Raw genomic sequence first — 13168 nt, forward strand, 5'->3', positions numbered from 1 at the left:
AATTATCGAATTTGGACTCTTTTTGTGTTTTTACTGTTTCACATTGCACTTGTGAAATCAGATTCAAAACCACGGAGTCCGAACTGTAGGGCCAGTCGTATCCGAAAGGAGCATGAAGAGTCAAGCTACAGTGTGCCTTTGTTAAAAAGGTAGAGCATCTTAAGGGCTACGTTTTGATACGAATAGAGCTTGGTTTCAGCATTTTTGAAGTCTCTCCATCTCTTCCTTTGGTCTTCTAAACTTGAGATAGGGACTTTCTACACTCTTCTATGAGTTTTAACTTAGTTATTTGTTAATGTGTAAGAAATATTGGAACTTGGGATCATTTTGAAAAAACCTAGGGTTTTGGCTTAAAATCAAAAAGGTGTTTTCAAATGTATGTATTGAAATTGGTTATGGGAGTAGATGTGAGATTGTGTTGTGGTAAATTCGTTGATTTTGATACCCAGGGTGGATTTCGGTAGAAAACGGAATTTTGCCCTAATTGTCTCATATATTTATTTTGTATAAAAACATGAAATTAACATTGGGAATATGAAATTGGATGGATGTTTATACGAATGGTGGAGTTGGGTATGTATTATCTCTCACCTATGAAAATTTAGATAATTTATCTGTCTTGAAGATTGTATATCTGTTTAAAAATATCTGTTTTGGGCTATCGATGGAGGATATCTATGGTTGTTGTAGAAATTGTATAAGGACTAGGTGAATTGAAACTAATTTCTTATCCATTGTCATTGAATATGCCTATGTTTTAATACATTGTAAATGTATGATGTGTGGGAGGAGAAATGTGATGTACTCCATGTTTGAGAGAAGAAATGAGATGGACTCCAGTGAATTAAGTTAGCCTGTGTGTCTTGGGTGAAAGTTTCGAAAACCGTCTATATACATGGGTGCCGATTCCTACGGACGAAATATTCGTGAAATGGAAAATTGAAGTGATTGCATGATGGTTGTGTTGGTTAGAAACACATTCAGTTGTACCCTCAGTCTGGTTGACTGAATGAATTGGTGAATGACTCATGAAATGAGATAAAATGGTGAATGATTCACGAATTAAGATAACCTAATTTGAGACATAAAGTTTGGCATGACATGATTTTGCAAAAGAGTTATAAATGATTTTATCATGGGCATTGAATATGCATCTCATACTTATATCTTTGTTAAGATTCATATATTGTGTTAAATTATTTCTACTGGACTTTGGCTCACCCTATTTGGGAAAAACCATTTTAAGGTGTTGGAGATATGCCTCTGCCAAGACAGTAGGGAGAGATTTGGAGCAAGAGCTTCTTTTTATTGTATTTACTTTGCATAGCCAAGGACTTGATTGTATTGAGCTAAACTCATTTTTGTTGTAACCAAGCAGCGACTTAAAAAGATGTAAGCCTTTAGGGCATATGAATATTTGTTTAACTTTCATTACTTTTTACTATTTGTAACACATAATGTTGATTCAGGGTGAGCTACTTATGAATGTATATCGCATGTGTCACCCTTTTGTATATTAACTCTGATGAATGAAAGTACTTTATTTTAACTTTATTTCCGCTTATGAGATAGGTTTATCATATTTTTTTGAGGGTGTCACATACCGTCACCACTAAACTACGGTTTGATGCATGGCCCATCTAGTCGTCTAACAATTCTAATATATAACAGTGAAAACCATTATATAATATAATTTGAATAAAACATTTGTTGCACAAGAAATATCTAGGAGTTATACAACTATATCCAAACCAAATCAAAACTAAAAACACTAAATACAATTTACCCCAATTATTTTATCAGAGATTCATATCTACCTCAAGAAGAAAATTACACTACTACAAAAGCAGATAAAGATCACACTTTTTTTATGTGATCATATTATTTAATCACACTTTTTAAGTTCTGTCAAAGTGTGATCTTTGGAAGTGTGATTAAAAAAAATCATTTTTAATCACATCTTTTAAGTGTGATTAATAACATTTAGATCACATCTTTTAAATGTAATTAAAAACTAATAAAACATGTGATAATAAACATTTAGATAACATATTTAAGTGTGATTAATAACTAATAAAACCTGTGATAATGAACATTTAGATCACATCTTTTAAGTGTGATTAATATCTTAATAAAACCTGCAATTAATAATGAGATAAGATCACATGTTATATATCACAGTTAATGCGTGTAATAAAAAAAGAGTTTAACATATTTTGAAGAATAATTAATATTATTTTTGTACGCGCATTTCAAGAATATAATAAACACTATATACTATACTTTGAATCACAACCACATATTGAATAGAATAATGTCATATATTTCATAAATGAAAGTTAAATATATTTAAAAGTATATACAAAGGAATAAAAAGTTTCACTACCATAAAAAGTTAAATATATCCGGTGGTGATTGTGCCTTTTCACATCAAGAAGTTACAGACCCATTAGTCTCTGACCTTGGAGCTCAATGGCTTGCTGCAAGTCAGCTTGTTCCTCCAGTTCTTCTCCACAATATGTCTTGGGAGTATCTCCAAACATCCTTGCTCCTGAATTTGAAAAACAAACCCCAAACATCAGTGACATAATATGATTGGGTTTGCAACAATCAGGGATGAAACCAAGGACATTGGTAGCTTTAATGTATGTGTGAATGAAGCGAAAACAATACACATTTTTGCTTACCATGCTGGAGATCATAAGGGTCTCTCGAATCTAAGCCAGTAGGGCTACCCACATGTTGAGAACTCTCCTCTCTCCATTTGTTGCTGCTGATGCTGCAGCTTCCTGCAATTTCCCATTGACATTAACAAAGAAAACAAGAGAATGCTTATATCTACAGAAACAGAATTCACACACGCACACACAGACAGAAGAGAAGAGGGAGTGCCTGTATTTGTCAGGGACCTTGCCCTCTCCTTGTATGGCTTCACAAGCACCCGAGCATCACATACAAAATGAGGTTCCCTTTAGCAAGAATGAGCTTAACAGTTTCTGGGTAGACAAAGGTAACAAACCCAAACATTCTCTTCTGTTGATATGGAATCCTCACATCTTGAACTGGTCCATAAATACTTGAAAAACCAATTAAGAAATCGTTTAGAAACTAAAAGGGCATTCAATTGAGTACAAATAGCCAAATCTAAACATATATACCTGGAATAATTGGAAACATCCTCTTCTCTAAATATGCTATCAGCTGGAAAAGTCAAAGTAGATCTGTCTTGAACCGGGGTTCACCATTTCCAGCCCACCGTTCATCGGAAACTCGTTCCTATCAAGCCGGGATTGCCCGAATTTGTGCATATCCTCACCCATCATCAACGCCGTGGCGGCCCTTCAACATGTAGAGCAAACCAAGTGCAAGTACAAGTGATCACTTCACAAGAGAGTAACATATGAGTTAAATTGTGAAAGAATACATGATGTATATATGTACCTTCGGGTATCACTTTGCTGTTGCTGGAGGAGGAGATTCATGCATTTGTTTGCGGCTACAGCAGAGTAAGGGGGGAAAGTAGAAGCCATGAGCTGAGAAGTAGCACCTAACCTCTGTTGCTGTGCTGATTTAGATCTGACAATCGCCCAAAGTTTGCTTCTTAACTTTATGCAATCAACATAAGTTATGGAAAACAGATATTTGGAATAAGCCATGTAAATAACAATGAATTGAGTAAGAGATTGAAAGCTGAAATGAAAATAAAAGGATTTAAATAACAACGAATGAGGAGAAGTTCTTCATACCTTTAGGAGTAACAATAGTAGTGAGATTGAAGAAAAGGAGCCACAAAAATCCCTGTAAAACTAGACTAAATCATCCAATTATGGCCAACTTATCATCAAAGAAGTCCACAGCAGCTTTAGGAGATGCAAAGGGACTATCAGGGACATTGTATTCCAAGCTACATTCAAATACAACAACATTTTCAGAACAATAAATGCAAACTTAAAAAGAGATTATTTCAAACCCCAAAGTAGAATGAACCCAGAAAAGCCAGGGGACTGCAAAAAGCTAATAATTAAGGAAAATCTAATTAAAAACATGAGGATTGTTATTATGGGTTGCACTTCTGTTGATCCAAAAAGTAATATACCTTTCTGGTAAATCACTATCTTCATGCAAATGGGGGCTTTCTTTGCCACTTCCAGTGCCAATGTCGTTACTTGCTATTGATGTTTTCTCTCTCTCTCTCTCTCTCTCTCTCTCTCTCTCTCAGATACATTTGCAGTCTGTTGCAATTGCTGATCACCCGCAGCAGTTGCTGCAACTGCCATTGTGGGGTTGGATCCGTTCTCTGCAGGAAAACAATAGATTGGCATCAACATTTTCATTTCTCAACTCAACATTGATTCTACTAAGCATAATAACCTGTGACCTACACAAACAATAATTCAAGGTTAACACATTTCTCAGATTGAAATCAAAATGAGAAATACACCTTCTATGACTTCAGGACTAACAGGCAAAATTTACCTCCAAGACTGCAATACAAGAACCATTGTAAACAAATAGTTGAATTGATAAACCCTCTCTCTCCGTGCTTCATTACCTTCTTCTCTGCCCTGCCATGCCCATGTATTCGTTGGGGTTTTGATAAACCCTCTGATCTTGGTGAATCACAAGAAAAGATCTGGTCCAATACATCATGATTGGCCTTAGGAGTATGTAGTCAATTATTAAAAAGGAAGCGACAAGATAGTGATCTAGTCAGAGACAGTTTTAATGGCATTTTGATAGTATACAAAAAAGTAATTTGTAATTCTAAAGTGTTAACCAAACACAACCCAAATCTTTTGCTTTTTTGGACTAAAGAATATTAGTGCCCTGTCATGGCATCCTGTTCTGTAATCCAAGAAGAAAGTAGGGTGTCCTGTGAGTTGTATGACAATTAATTGTCATCATGTCCACTAATACAATCTACAGTCCTTCCTTAAAATGAGTAATGAAAACGTTTATATTTAAAGAAAAACAAAAACTAATAAAAGAATATGACAATTGAAGAAACTAATGCATGTTTTGGGTGTTTTTGCAGTCATTTTACAAACATTATATACAACTTCTCTCGAAATGATTATTTCCCCTGAAAAAAAGAAGAATAATAGAATTCTTTTATAATTGTTGAGAAACCATTGTAAATTTCCAATTACTTCTTTTCTTTCATTTATCTTCTTGGCCATCAAATGATTACGGAAAAATAAAACTTTAGCCAATATTAACAGTGGAAGTAACTGGAAAAGCAAGACCCAACAATAATCACACAAAAAATAAAGTTCAACCAAAGTACCTTTGCAGAAGTCCTATCATTATCTCTTTCTTAATAAAGGAGATTGTTTAAGTGCTAAACTCTGATTCCCTCCACAATCTTTTCATACAAGCTGAAAATGACAGAAGGAATAAAGTAGATTATCAATGAAGGAAATAATTGAGTTTTGATACTGACTAAGCATTCTGGGCAAAGAACACAACAAAATAAAAGCTTGATAATATTAAAGTTGGTACAAGCTATGATTTCTTTTGGAATTCCACTTTCGAAACCAGTATAAAAAGCAACATATATGCAAGAGCAATATTATTTTTCCAAGCAGATCATAATTACTAGTCCACGAAGTGCAGATAGAAGTGTAAATGTGCCAGCTTTACAAACAATAAAAAATCATCAATATTTTATTTATATTTGTTCATATAAACTTTATAACTTGGCCACTGAAATTTAACCTGAAACATGATTTCCTTGCTGGAAGCACTTTCAACTCTTCAAACGAGTCCAAATCTAAAATATTGAGTGGCTGGAGAAAGGGATTGAATGAAATAGTCTTTCAGTTCAACACTTCCGTAGAAGACAAAAAAGTGAAAGACAAGAATTTTACATACCTTCTTGTCCGGATTAGCAGCACATCAGTCACCAACATAAAAATATAAAAGTGAATGGAATTACAAATAGCAACAGAACATAGAGAAAAAGGGGTACAAAACACACACAGATGAAGAACAAACAAATAAACAATCATGTACTAAATAAAAAAGCAAAAAATCCAGAAATTGCATACAAACAATACTTAATCACCTCCTTACCAAAACTATACAAATTGCAATCCCTTGTAAGTAATTAAATCAAAGCACAATAAATCCAGAAATTGCAACACCTAGACTCGTAGATTCAGCTAATTCCAACAAAATTAACTCAAATTCCAATGCTAATACCTATATCTACATTCACATATATAAAAAACGAGTATGGTGAGAATCGATTGAATTACCCGCAGCTCTCTAAGATTTGGTTGTCCTTCAAGATTTGCCATCACTGGCACCGAGGTGGTGGTTCTGCAGCAGAAGGAGGTGCTGCGCGACGGGCAACAACGGCGGATTGGTGATGGCAGATCCAACACTGATGGTCATTGTTGTTGGTGGGGATGGGAGTTTCAACGCTAGGGTTTCTACAAGGGAGAGAAAGATAATAAAACCCTACACTACAACAAAATGCACTTTTGGCGACCAAATTTAGCGACTAAAAAAAATTTAGTCGCTAAAACTTGTAGAATTGGCGACCAAAATTTTTTTTAGTCAGCAAAAGTACAATAGTTTGTTACTAACTTTTTTTAGTCAAGAAATATTGATTATTGGCGACTAAAAAAAAATTGTTGCTAAAAATGGCACAATTGGTGACTAAAAAATGTTTGTCACTGTATAGATAGTTTTGGCTACTAAAATTTTTTAATAGGCAAATGAAAAACAAAAATTTACTTTCAAACTTTTGGTAGTTTGGTCGCCAAAAATTTATTTTCAGCAACTAAAAATGTTTGTCGTTGTATGCTAGTTTTGGCTACTAAAACTTTTTTGTCGCCAAATAAAAAATAAAAATTTCCTTTTTATCTTTGGCGACCAAAAAATTTATTTTTAGTGACTAAAAAATATTTTAGTCACCAAAGAATTAAAATATTTGAAGGAAAATTTTCAAATTTTAGAGGGATTTATAAAATTAATTGGCGACCAAAATGTATAGTTGCCAAATTACTACTTGTACCGACTAAAATAATATTTAGTCGCCGTTAATTAAGGTTTTGGCTACTAAAAAAATTTAGTCGGCATTGATCAAACTGTGTCCATTAATTAGACTCTGTCAGTCCTCTTCCATTTCACTCTCTCATCATCCCTCTTCTCTCTCTCTCTCTCTCCATCGCAAGCGACCCTCCTACCGGCCACCGTCCACCACTATCGCACACGAGCACTCACCTCCCCACCAGCGACAGTACAACCCACCTCCCCACCAGCGACCGACAACAGTAGCTACTTTGATTTGTGTCTCCTCCAGTGCACACCAGGTATTTTCGGCCCCTCTCTCTCTCTCTCTCTCTATATATATATATATATCTTCACCCAATTTCTAGGGTTTTATAACAAATGATTTATTTTTTCTTTTTTTTTTGGTTATAAATCAGAGGGTTGGAGCTTCTCTTCTATCTGTTTGTGGCAAGAGCAGTGTTTTTGCTCTCTATTTCTCGCTCGCAGCAACCATTGGAGCACACCCTGGTATTTCCCCTTCTTCTTCCCCCCTCTCTCTCTCTCTCTCTCAACCATTGGAGCACACCCTGTTAAATCCAATTCATTCTTCTATTGTCCTACATAATAATTCTTAACCGTACTTCCATTCAATTCTAATTTTCTTTTAATCAATTAGTTTGGGTGTAATGATGTTGCTATTGTTGTTGTTGTTGGCAGTTTATTTGTTGTTGTTGTTTGGTCTATGCTTTTTGTTGTTGTTTGGTCTATGCTTTTTATTGTTGTTGTTTTCCACCCTCTTGCTCACCATGTGTTTGACAAAATGTTGAAACGAAATTGTTGAAGTTGAATTGACAATTTGTTTGCCTTTTTATAATTGAAATTGAATGTTGTGGAAAGTGAAATTTCAAAGTCATTGAACCTTCCTTGCATTCTTCTGGGTTGACCCACTAGTTGACTTGGAAATTAAGACCATAAACAAGAGTATGTTTGATGAGTTAATAAAGCCTCATTTTAATTCATTAGTACCCCTTCACACAATCACACACACATATAGATATACGAATTGAATTCTTGTTGAACTGTATTGTTTATGTGAATCACTTACTGATGTTTATATTTGGATTCAATCTCTTTTTGTCAGTAAAGTCCATTGATGTTTAAAAATTTGCATAATTTTATTTTTATTAAATTCTGAGAATTTAAATGAACATAATTCTTGGTTCTAAAGGAAAAGTTTCTTGTAAATTTTAATGGTTTTAAGTAAATATTTGAAATTAATTCAACTGATATTCATTCGGAACAGATTTGAATAAATTCAAGTGTCAGTAGGACATAATTTGGATTTCATATTTATGGTTAATTCAGAACTCAATTTACATTTTCTCTCCTCACTCTTTCTCACTTTAAGATTTACAGTTAAATCTGGAATTCAATAATTTGGAGTTATTTATGTATTGTGGATTAGTGCTACAAGTCTACAAAATCATGAATTCTTATTTCTTTGTTAGTTCCTCTCATGGCTGGATTGCTGGTTAAAATTTTTGTTTGGTTCCACGAGTCGCGGATTTTTGGGGGTATTTTGTTGTACATGTTGAAGAGAAACAACCTAATTCACAAGGAATGAGCATAAATTTGTATTAATTTATGATCTTTATCTTATTTGTTTTTGTTTTTTATTTTCCTTCATTTTATCTGTTTATTTCACCTGATGGCGCTTTTTCTATTTTTTTCTAAGTGAAATTTTTTTTCTCAAGTAACAGAAGAAATAAAGTGTGGCTTTGACAAATTTGACGAGGTTGTGGTTCATTGGCCATTGTCTAAAATTGCTTTTAGTTATATGTCTTGGAAGAATAGGGGAGCATGTAGGACTAAGTTGTGCTCGTAGGGGCTCATTCGTTGATGGGTAGACTACCTCCCATAAAGCTTCTAGCACGAAGAAAGGAAGCTAGTTTTCAACTAATAATAGATCTTGTCGTAGATTATACAACAGTGGTCCTCGTCTTGCTTTAGCCAGGTATTGTCTAAATAGCATGAGAATGAAACATCCATCAACCAAGAACATTCTCACAAGTTTTTCACTACTTATTGCAATGTTCTCTGCCTAACAGGGTTTGACAATTTCTTCCAATTGGTCCAGTTAATAATGAGATCTTTCAAAGTATTTCCGAGAAGCAATTGATAAACAAAAGCATCGATAAGCCATTTTTTTCTACTCCACATCTATAGAATTCAAAGTTGGGTTTCAAGTACACAATGGGCCTATTGAAACGGCTGTCGGACTATAGTTTTTCGTTGCCATTCCAGAGTTCCTTGGGAACCCTAAAGACATACATAGATGTTCGAGGAGATAAATTACTTAAAACTCTCCTATAGAAAAAGTAACAACCTTGAAATATTTGTATAAGACATATGATCATCTTCTATCTCACGCGCTGTAGCATCTCAAAAATATTTTTGACATACAATGACACATGAAATTGAAGATGATCATCTATCTCATAAAAATACTTCAAGGTTGCTACTTTTCGTAACGAGAGTTTAAATAATTTATCTCATCCTCGAACATCTCCGTATGTCTTCAAGGTTCCCAACGAACTCTGGAATGACAATGAAAAACACTACAATTTGACAACTGTTTTGATAGGCCCATTGCATGCTTCAAGCCCAAATTTGGATTCTATAAACAATGAGTTGAAAAAATAGACCCTCAATGCTTTTATTTATCAACTGCCTCCAGGAAAGACTTTGAAAGACTCGTTAATTTACTTGAACAATTGGAAGAAAGTGTCCGACCATGTTATGCAGAGAACATTGAAATAAGCAGTGAAAAATTTGTGAAAATGTTCTTGGTTGACGGATGCTTCATTCTCATGCTATTTAGGCAATGCATTTATCTTGATTCTGTGCTCATGGGCATGGCTAGAGCAAGACAAGGATCATTGTTGTATAATCTACGACAAGATCTATTATTAGTTAAAAATTAGCTTCCTTTCTTAGTGCTAGAAGCTTTATGGGAGGTAGTCTACCCACCAACGAATGACCCCTATGAGCACAATTTAGTCTTACATGCTCTCCTATTCTTCCAAGACATATTGACCAAGACCAACGTTAGACAATGGGCTATGGCCAATGAACCACAACCTCATCAGATTTGCGAAAGCCAAGACATCTCCTTGAATTAGTGTTGCACACTTTATTTCCTTCTCAACCCATGTGCTACATCCTAGGCAATTGTACTACAAGAAACATATCGAAACTAACATTTTATGGAAATTGAAAGGGAATTGAGCTCTAGTTGTTGGGGAGAATATGTTGACTCAATCTAGGAGATGAACGAAAGTATGGCCTTGCCCTTGACTATGGAGAGGAGTAAGAGAATGTTTCTGTCACAAAGGAGAGCATAAAGTTTGCTCAATGCTGAGGAACTAAAGCGCTAAGCACATTAGTGGATCAGACTATCACGCTTGGCGGTTCATGTACCCTAGTTTAGACTAGGCTCTTGACCCCAACAATTAATTTGTAGAGATATCATGGAGCTGTGATGGCTTGCCACTTGGAAATATTAATCACTAGAAGTGTGTGTTGCCACTATGGCTCACCAATGGGAGGTACTAATGGCAAGGGTTCATGGTTTGAGACCCAAGATGGAAGATGCATGGGGGAGATCTAAGGTAGTATATTTGTTACTTCTTTTTAGAGTAAGTGACTTGCAAGTAAAGTACCGAGCGTACTAGTTGATCACCTTTGAAAGAAACAAGGCCTAGAGGGATCATGGCTTGGTGGGAGATTGCTATCATGGTGATCCTAATAGTTTGTATGCCCCATTTAGACTAGGCACATGAATGTGGGAGATTGCTAGCATGGAAATCTTGGTAGTTCATGTGCCCCCGCTTAGGCTAGGCTCATGACTATCGTGTTAGAGATAGCAGTCTTGATGGTTTATGTGCCCCCAATTAGGCTAGGCTCATAACCTCAATAATCAATTTATGGTGATATGGTGGCACTATGATGGCTCCCCTTGGAGATATCAATCAATGGAGATGTTGTGGTGCCATCAAGGCTTGCCACCAGAGATCTATATAGTGCCTTGTTTCTTGAGGTCAATGCTAGGGTGTGGCACTATGGTGGTTTGCCTCTTAGAGATCAGGTTCTTGCTTTACCTTTGCAACTAAGTAATTAGTTCTATTTGGAGGCCATAATATCTTTACAGTGTACAAATGACCTTAGTTATACCATGAAAAATCTGCAATTAAATGGAGGGAATGCCATACGGCTTCGGCTTACTTTACATGAAGTAAGTGATTATTACATATCAAGGAACTAAATGACACTATTGATATATGCAAACCAGTTATGATATGACGGTGACAGTAGTAGAACCAAAGTTCAAAAGTTAATCCAACCATTTGCAGGAATAATGGAAGCAATACAACTTCGCATACTTTTAACAAGTTATAGCGGCATACATATGTAGCCAAGTGAGCCATTAGCCTTTAAAGAGCAATGTCAATAGTATTTTTCTCCTTTAGATAAGCATTCTAGCAAATGGTATATGACTTCTGTGTTAAGCATGTATAATCCAAAATATGTGTGGCAAGGTGACAAGTTATGCCTCTATACTGACAAACCAACAAAAGTAGGTAAAGCATTTGTGAGCAGCTAAAGCCTACGTGATCAACAAATTATGCACAGCAACGTGTTTATGTTAGTAAATACTTCAACTTAACAAGTCCCATAAAAAAATCAGGAATAACAGAACAAACTGGCAACGTAAAATTAACCTCTATTTATCCCAAAATATCCCCAATTCTCTCTACAAAACCCTAATTTTGGAGTCAGTTAACAAAGAACAATAAGATTAACACTAAGAGCAAAAGTGAAAAGACAATCTCAAAGAATCATATACAATTGTCGGATTAATAGATGCAACACGTGATGGTTGGTTGTTTGACAAATGCCAAAATTTTACCTACAACAATCAAGAGTAGCCAATGGAGATTATCATTGCTCAGTTCGCCTTTCCCGCTATTGAACTTGTCTTTCAGCAGTCAATCCTTGTTACTTCTCTTGCTAATCCAACAGTAATCTTATTAGATGCTAATCCAACTGCCAATAGAAAAGCATGTGAATTTACCAAACAGTCCAAAGTGCCTAAAGTAAAGTCCACATGGAAAGCTCACAAAAGCAAGAGTAAAATTGGCAACTGGAAAAGGGAGCCAATGCACTGCAGCAATGACAACTCCCTCTTACTATATACAAGAATTAATTAATTAATTAATTACATAAATAAATACCCAAAGCAAAATTCTGGTTGTTCAACCATAATTTGTTAAAGATGCATGATCCTAACGTCCACGTGTATTGGGTGTACAATTGTAACATGTTTAAGAAATCTTAGAGAGGGGAAAAAAAAGTATTTAAAAAGTCAATATTATAATTTTTTTAAAAACATGATAGACTTAGAATATGAATAGCAAGAAAACATAAAATAGAGTATAGAAAAATATTGCCACATGCCCAATTAAGAAGACAATATAATGAGAAAGACAGCCAAACAAAATTTGTTTACCACATCATAATGGAAATTCCCCAAAAACCAAACAAAATTGAATGCAAAATATAGGCTTAATTCACCACTACCAATATATTGTTACCCCACCAGAATGGATCTTTAAAAATTGGTTCAGGATTGTCATGTTATATAACCAAATTACAAAAGCAAGCACCCATTTCATTTAAATTTAAATCTAGCAAAAGATGGGAAATAATACCAGAAAAGAGCAATCAATATAATAAGAAAAAAAAGTGAAAACAAGATGACATACAATATAATCAATTAACACTTTTCTCCATGAGCTTGGCATATGCTACATCCATCATAGTTCCACTTGGGAAGCTCTTCGGGATCTTTAAAAGGTACAAAAAGAGTAAAAAGTCTACGTAAGACCAACAACAACATATATTACAAATCATTGTGGCTAATCAAGAAGATAAACAATAACCACAAGAATAAAATTGAAACTAAATATTTAAATAAGGAAAAACTATTGCCCTTGCTCTACTTCTGAGATCGATGCTAGAATCATCAATCCTTTTCAACAATTCAAAAAAAAAAACTTGGGTGAATAAGACATAAAACAATTCAAAATTAACTATGTAATTTGGA

The 13168-nt window shown here is 34.8% G+C and overlaps 1 long non-coding RNA gene and 1 pseudogene across 2 annotated transcripts; both read right to left on the reverse strand.

Moving 5' to 3' along the window:
* Positions 1–2302: 2302 nt before the first annotated feature.
* Positions 2303–3740, reverse strand: LOC114264185 (zinc finger CCCH domain-containing protein 22-like; annotated as a pseudogene). The gene is made up of 5 exons (XR_014357610.1): positions 3442–3740; positions 3159–3339; positions 2893–3076; positions 2688–2789; positions 2303–2551 (listed from the first exon to the last, which is right to left on the reverse strand). The product of XR_014357610.1 is annotated as a zinc finger CCCH domain-containing protein 22-like (transcript).
* Positions 3741–4207: 467 nt separating this feature from the next.
* On the reverse strand, positions 4208–12103 carry LOC145814272 (uncharacterized). The gene is made up of 5 exons (XR_014357611.1): positions 11972–12103; positions 5719–5789; positions 5288–5378; positions 4553–4633; positions 4208–4378 (listed from the first exon to the last, which is right to left on the reverse strand). It is a non-coding gene; the product is annotated as an uncharacterized LOC145814272 (long non-coding RNA).
* Positions 12104–13168: the final 1065 nt, after the last annotated feature.

The sequence above is a fragment of the Camellia sinensis genome, unplaced genomic scaffold (genome assembly GCF_055761805.1).
Source record: "Camellia sinensis isolate YWXY unplaced genomic scaffold, ASM5576180v1 Unanchor1, whole genome shotgun sequence".
Taxonomy (NCBI): domain Eukaryota; kingdom Viridiplantae; phylum Streptophyta; class Magnoliopsida; order Ericales; family Theaceae; genus Camellia; species Camellia sinensis.